Source organism: Spermophilus citellus (genome assembly GCF_964194105.1).
Source record: "Spermophilus citellus genome assembly, chromosome: 14".
Lineage (NCBI taxonomy): Eukaryota > Metazoa > Chordata > Mammalia > Rodentia > Sciuridae > Spermophilus > Spermophilus citellus.
In genome coordinates this window covers 81166733-81173516 of record NC_138194.1, presented here as the reverse complement: position 1 = coordinate 81173516, position 6784 = coordinate 81166733, and the positions used below count along the sequence as shown (strand labels likewise).

Sequence of the window (6784 nt, the reverse complement as noted above, 5' to 3'; positions counted from 1 at the left end):
CAACTTATCATTATATGACTTACGTTTCTCATCACTGATATTATTTCTTGTTCTGAGTCTATACCAACTGATGATAATGTCACCACTCCAGCTTTGTGATTAGTGCTTGTATGCTCTCTTTTTTACCCATTCCTTAACTTTTAACTAATACATATATTTGTGTTTAAATTGTTTTTCTGTTTTGACAGACATTGTGTATTTGGACTTTGATCCTGTGAGAACTCTCTAGGACTAGGGATGTAGCTCAGAGGCAGGGCGGCAATGCCCTAGCATGGATTGTGTGAGGAAGCCCTGGATTCAATCTCCAGGACAGGAAAGAAGAAGAAGGAGGAGGAGGAGGAGGAGAGAAATTTGTATATTTTTATTGTTTAATTCAAATGTTTATACCATTATATGTTGTATTATTGTTGGTACATTTGGGTTAGAGACTACAATTTATTTGGATTTTATATATCCCTTTTGTTTAGTGTTCCTCTTTTCCTCTCTTCCAACTTTTGAATAAATTATTTACTTTAGAAGACTCCAAATTATTTCCATAATTTTTGCTATACATCTTGTTATATTTTTGTATTCATGTTTTATGTATGCTTTTATATATTTTTTAATGTTTGTTTTAAAAAAAGCAAACTTTATCATAAACTCATTGCATTGTACATTTAGATGCTATCAGACCACTTCCCGTGCAGCAAAGAACTTTACACACATGTACTCCAATATGCACCTGCTTTCCTGTGTGCTATTTTTTAAAAAATCTATAGTATACTTTTAGAGCTATTAACTCTATAATACATTCTAACATTTTTGTATGGTTTTCTTTATGATTATTACTGTAATTTGTAACAATGAATATATGGGCTTGTAATTTTCATTAATTTAAAAGTTTTCAACCACCATTTTTTTCAAAAACATTTTTTAATCCTTTCTACCACCACCTTCCATTGCTTTCTGGTCTTCAGAGACATGTATCTTTGAGCCAAAGTATTCTTTATAAATCATTGCAGTTCTACTTTTTTCTTCTGCTTTTTCCCTCTGTTTTTGAGAGATAACCAATTTCTACTCATGTGTTTAAATTCATTTATCCATTATCCTACAGTAATCAAACTCTCATAATCCCATCCTAGATATCATATTTCTCATGGGTTTCATTTTATACTTCCATTTCTCTGCACATTAGATTCATGCTTTTCTTTACACGGTCTGCATTGTTGTGAGGTGTTTCAATATCTCTAACTGTTATTTCTGGATCTCTTTCCATTGACTAATTTTTCTCCTGGGTATTCATTAGATTTTACTGCTTCTTGGACCTTAGATGCTTTCCTGCTGTTGTGTATCTGGATATTGTTAACTTCCTTGAAAGAAAATTGAGGTTTGTTGTGGCAAGCAGTTAATTTACTTTGGTTCACTTTTATCCTTGGAGGTTTGCTTTTAAGCTTTGTTGGGACATGTGTCTATTAGCCTTTAGTTTAGGGAGAGTTGAGCCCAAATACTAAAATGTAGCTTTTCTGGGATTGCTGTTGGATATCCCAAGAAATCAATGAGGACTTTCCATTCCCAATAACTGAAATTCAAACAGCTACCAGCCCTATAGTTGCTATGGAAGATATTTAGCTCCCAGCTCTCAGATAATTTCTTGGATTTTTTTTTTTTTTTTTTTTTTTTTTTTGGTAAACTCTCTCCCTGCTATTCTACTGCCACACAGTTTTTTTTTTTTTAATCTTCTTCAGACTGCTTGATTTATTAAGATTTCTATGTTCTCCTTGAAGAACTTACGGTAATGCTTCTTGTGGCGCTGCTCTGCTCAGAAAGTGATTTTCCTTTAGATTTCAGATTTAGAAATCTACATATAAACTACATGTTAATATGATACCATATGACATAATTGATTTTTAAGATTTCTACTAGAAAAACTCTTTTGTAAAAGAAGATTAAGGATATAAATATATCTGTGGTTTACATCAATAATTACCATGTCAGTGTGGCTATGCTTGAAAAACTTTGACATTTAATGTTATTTTGATAAGAAAGTCATTTTTCTGATGTATATGCAGATGAAATAAAAATTACCATCTTTTTATAGTTTGCCTCTCAAGGCATGGTTGTTAAATTATATTAAGAAAAGATAAAAATAAATTGAGAGGTTTTTTAATTCAGTGAAACATATGATTACATGGTTTGATTGATAAAGTGAGAATAAATTTCTTTCTCTTGTAATATTCAAAAATTGATAATCATTGGATGATTAGCTGACAACTTTACATTTAAAATGTGCTGATTAACTTGTTTTACCTTAATTACTCTATGATAGTGACCACCTTATCTTGCCCTTTTATTTTAAAATTAATGAAGTAATCATTTACTGTGGTGTCTTCCACTGTTCTGCCCAATTACTTTACTGCTGAATGGTGCTTTGCATTTTTGCTGGTCCATTAGTCCCATATCATGCTCTTTCTCAAATTCTCTATTCAACTACAAGATAATTAGATGTCATCTTTTAGCATCTTATAACCTTGACACATAAATTCCTTTTTCTCAGCGGTTCAAATTAATGGAAAACTGACAACCTACTAGAAGTTCTAGAGAGACATTATTATTTATAAAATATTAATGCACATTACATATTAATAAGAATCAATAAAACTTTGCTATTATTCCATATTACTGAATGATATAGGGTATTAAATGAATATTAAGCTTTTTTTTAAAGAAAAATCAATAGCTTTATTTTTCTTCAACATACATTTAGAAAATTTGTGTGAGAAGAGGTTTCTTGAAATAGACCAGAGGACTATGTACAAAATCAAAAGTTTCACACCAGTAACAAAAAGTGCATGGATGAAGGTGCGGCAGCCTAGGACCTCTCCATCAGAGGGGAGGCGAGGTCTTTGATGGTTTTGGAGTTCAGCTGAGGGATCGTGCTGATCTCCAGGAGTTTGCTGCTGGCATACTTATTCTTGATGGCGATGAATTTAGTTTTCATTTACTTTCACCACATTTTTGGCCATGTGCTGCATGACTTCCAGTACTTCATTCTCTGTGTATCCTGTGTAATACTGCTGCTTTAAGTTCCATTTTCCTTGGCCTAGAACCTTCTGAGACAAGCAGGAAGCAGCCGCAGCTACCTTAGAAGGGTGATAATGCACCATGTCATAATCAATGAGAGTCAGCTCCATCAAATATTTGGCTAATGTGTGCTGTTCAACATCAACTTCCCCAGCTTTTGATGCTCGCCTTAAAAAGTGAAGTGGCAAGGGTTGACCCAACTCAAACTTCAGTTCTTTCAAAATTAGAGTTTCCATTTCTCGGATTTGAGAACTGGTATAAGCATCGTCTGTGATGTAGATGAAGTCTTCTATATTTGAAGAAAACATCTCCTCATACTTGGAAGGCAAGAGCAGAGCTGTAATCCCAACCAACTGAGGTTTCTTACGGGAGACTGGCTGAACCTGTAAAAATCGATCCATGACGGCAATGCACATGTACAGAGTTTCCTGCAGAAGCTTAAACTTGGAGTGGACTTGAACCAGCCAGTCCATCGGGATGGCACCCATATGTCCATTTATATCTCTTCCATCCAAGAAATGTGGGTTTATGGATTGCAAAACCTCAAGCTGTCTTAGATACTGGTAGATATCTTTAACATAGTCACTGCAGAGCTGAGGGTTCTCCCAATCCTCATTATCAATGTCCTCAATTTTGCAGAGCAAGGCATCAGAGAAAGCTTGGCAGAGGTTCTCTTCCTTCATGGAGACATCCTCAGTTGTGGGAGAAGGACCCTTTGGAGCCAACATTTCCATCTGTACTGGTTTCACAGAAGCAGTGGGTTTCAGTTGTTTGTTGACATTTGTTGCTTTGGTGGGCTGAACTGATACTTTGGTGTTTTGAGTTTTCTACAAGGAAAATACAGGATAGAGCAAGACAGTACATGTTGTCCCGCAGGTCTATACAAAATCAGCCTCTAATGCACATTTTGCCTTATGGTTGTTACCTTCACTACTTGTGCTGCTCTGGTTGTAACTCTATTTCCAATTTCTTCTAAAACCCCATGCCTGATAGTCACGACTCTTGGCTTTAGAATTAACGCCTATGTCAATATTCTCCAAATCAATGGACACCGTCGGGCGTCAGAGCAGCACCATGAGGGAAGAGAAAGACAAGTGTGCCCGCCTTGCCCAGGGAGGGACACGGACCAAAGCAGAATGGAGCTAGCGCTTGCACTCCAGGCCCGCACCACTGGAATCTTCAATATTAAGCTTTTTAAAATATTTGTTTTAGTTGTAGTTGGACACAATACCTTCATTTTATTTATTTATTTTTACATGGTGCTGAGGATTAAACCCAGGGCCTCACACGTACTAGGTGAGCGCTGTACCACTGAGCCACAATCCCAGACCAATATTAAGCTTTTACACTATCACTTGATTGTGTTTTTCTGAATACATACATATATATGTCGTGCACTTATGCAGATAAGTATAACATAAAAGCTTTGGAAGTTAAAATTTGTTATATTATTTGCTTTCTTTCTAAAACCATATGATATATTTTTATATCATCCTTTTCTCATCTCAGTTCATGATACTTAAATTATATTTTAAATAGATAAAAATTAAGGAAGTTTCTTTTTTCCAGTGAAATATTTGATTAAATAGTTTTAATAATAAATAAAAGTAAATTCTCCTGTACTGTTTATCTCATGCACGCACACACGCGTGCGTGCATACACACACACACATATATTATTAATGTTGGAAGAATGGTAAGGATAAGTACCTATGAAGAAATAAAAGACAATTTAAATAATGAATATAAGTTAAAGAAATAAAAAATATTCAGTGAAGGACAAAAAGAAGAATATTGGTAGAAACCTTGAGGTGAAAGTCAATCTAAGTATGTCTGAGAACATGAAAGAAGGTAAAGAAGATATTATGTGAGATGATGCTGGAAAATTCTGCTGAAAAGTAAAAGGAATGGGAGTTTTAATGTATTTATTTAATGATTTATTTAACATCTTTAATGTTGTTATTTTGCTCTGTATTTTGGGATTTAAAAATATATAAGACATGGCCCATTACTTTAAAGATTAGTTGGGGAAGAGACACACACAAATCATGCAAAACTTGAGTGGACATGATACAGGGCTTCATTCTACAAGTGATGTGTATATGTAACTCTAGGATATACAAATATTCTCTGGGAATAGTATTTCTATACCTATTCTTTCTTGTTAATATTGAAGCATACAAATGTGCACATGTTAAAATATCTTATTTCCAAAAATGGCAATCATGTATGTTTGATCTTACCAAATTAATTACCTGGGGTTATGTCAAGGGTTGGCATATCATGCATTGTTTCTTTTCCATTTAATCATCCCTTTTACTCTTTTCAAATAAAAGGTATAGCTTATTTTCATCTAGAATCTTCTTATGACATGATTCAGGTGGAAAAAACAGAGGAATCAAATAAAGCATAATTAGAACATGTCTTGGCGTCAAAATTCACGATAAGGCTTTAAAAACAAAACTTGGATATGGGCAAATAATAGTGTCAGAAACAAGATATCTTGAATCTGAAAATGCTAACCTGCATTCAACTATGACTATGATTGGTTTGTTGACACTTTTATCAGTATAACATATCCTTGTATGTCCAATAACAGTTTTCATCAGTTTTATTTGCTTGAAATTAATAAAGCCATGTCATCTCTCTTTGGGGTCGCTTTGCATAGTATATCCTTTCCATTTTTTTTCTTACTTAAACATATTTATCATTTTGAGCCAAATGTCTTTTCCCCTCCACTCAGTCTATTTTACTGATTTGTTTACAACATTTGTATTGATGCATTTACTGACAATGTAGAATTTGTGTCTGCTATTTTGCCATTTTTTCTACATACTTTGTTATTTTTTAATCTTTTTCATTACTGACTGTGTATTAAGTAGATTGTACAATACTTTAAATCTCTTCTTATTTATTTTACTACAATACTTAAAATTTTTGTTTCTGTGGTTGACTTGGGGATTATTATTATATAATTTTAAACAATAGATTTTTATTAATTTAAATAGTACACAGAAAGACTTTGACCTTTTTACTCCTTACTAGTGTCAATAGAACCATGCAAGTTATGTTGTTATATGTTGAGTCTATTTTATAAATATCACATTAAGTATTTGCTTTTAAATATCATAGGAGAGAAATACAAATTAAAGCACACTTGTACTTTCTTTTAGATTTACCTGTATATTCATATTTACCGGTGACCTTTATTTATTTGTGTTTATCATAATTAATTAAACTCTAAGAGATTTTTCTTTTCAGCCTGAAAATATGTGTTTCTTGTAGGGCAAGTCTTCTTCTAGCTGCTAGCAATAAATTTTCTCACTTTTGGTTTATATCAGAACATTTCAATTTCTCCTTGGTTTTTCTTTTTTAATATTTTTTTTTAGTTGTCAATGAACCTTTACTTTATTTATTATATGTGTTGCTGAAAATTGAACCGAGTGCCTCACACATGCGAGGCATGCATTTTACCATTGAGCCACAATCCTAATCTTCTCCTTTGGTTTTGAAAGATAAGATTGATGCATACTGGTTCTTAATTTACCTTCTTGTCTCTTATCACTTCCAATATGTCATCACACTGTCTTCTGACCTATATTATTTCTGATGAGAAGTTGACTATTCAAAGATGAGAAGTTGATGGTTGAAGATTCTGTGTACTTCATGAGTTATTTCTCAATTTTTTTTATAAAAACAGATTTTACAACTATACAATGACAAA

At 33.2% G+C, this 6784-nt stretch overlaps 1 pseudogene across 1 annotated transcript in view; it reads right to left on the bottom strand.

Annotated features, from left to right (window-relative positions):
* Positions 1 to 2848: 2848 nt before the first annotated feature.
* Positions 2849 to 6784, bottom strand: part of LOC308633512 (G2/mitotic-specific cyclin-B2-like) — a 75197-nt pseudogene continuing 71261 nt past the window's right edge. Inside the window, exons 3-4 of the transcript in view lie at positions 3986 to 4117; positions 2849 to 3887 (exon numbers count right to left, since the gene is read on the bottom strand). The product of the transcript in view is annotated as a G2/mitotic-specific cyclin-B2-like (transcript). The remainder of the gene's footprint in view (positions 3888 to 3985; positions 4118 to 6784) is intronic.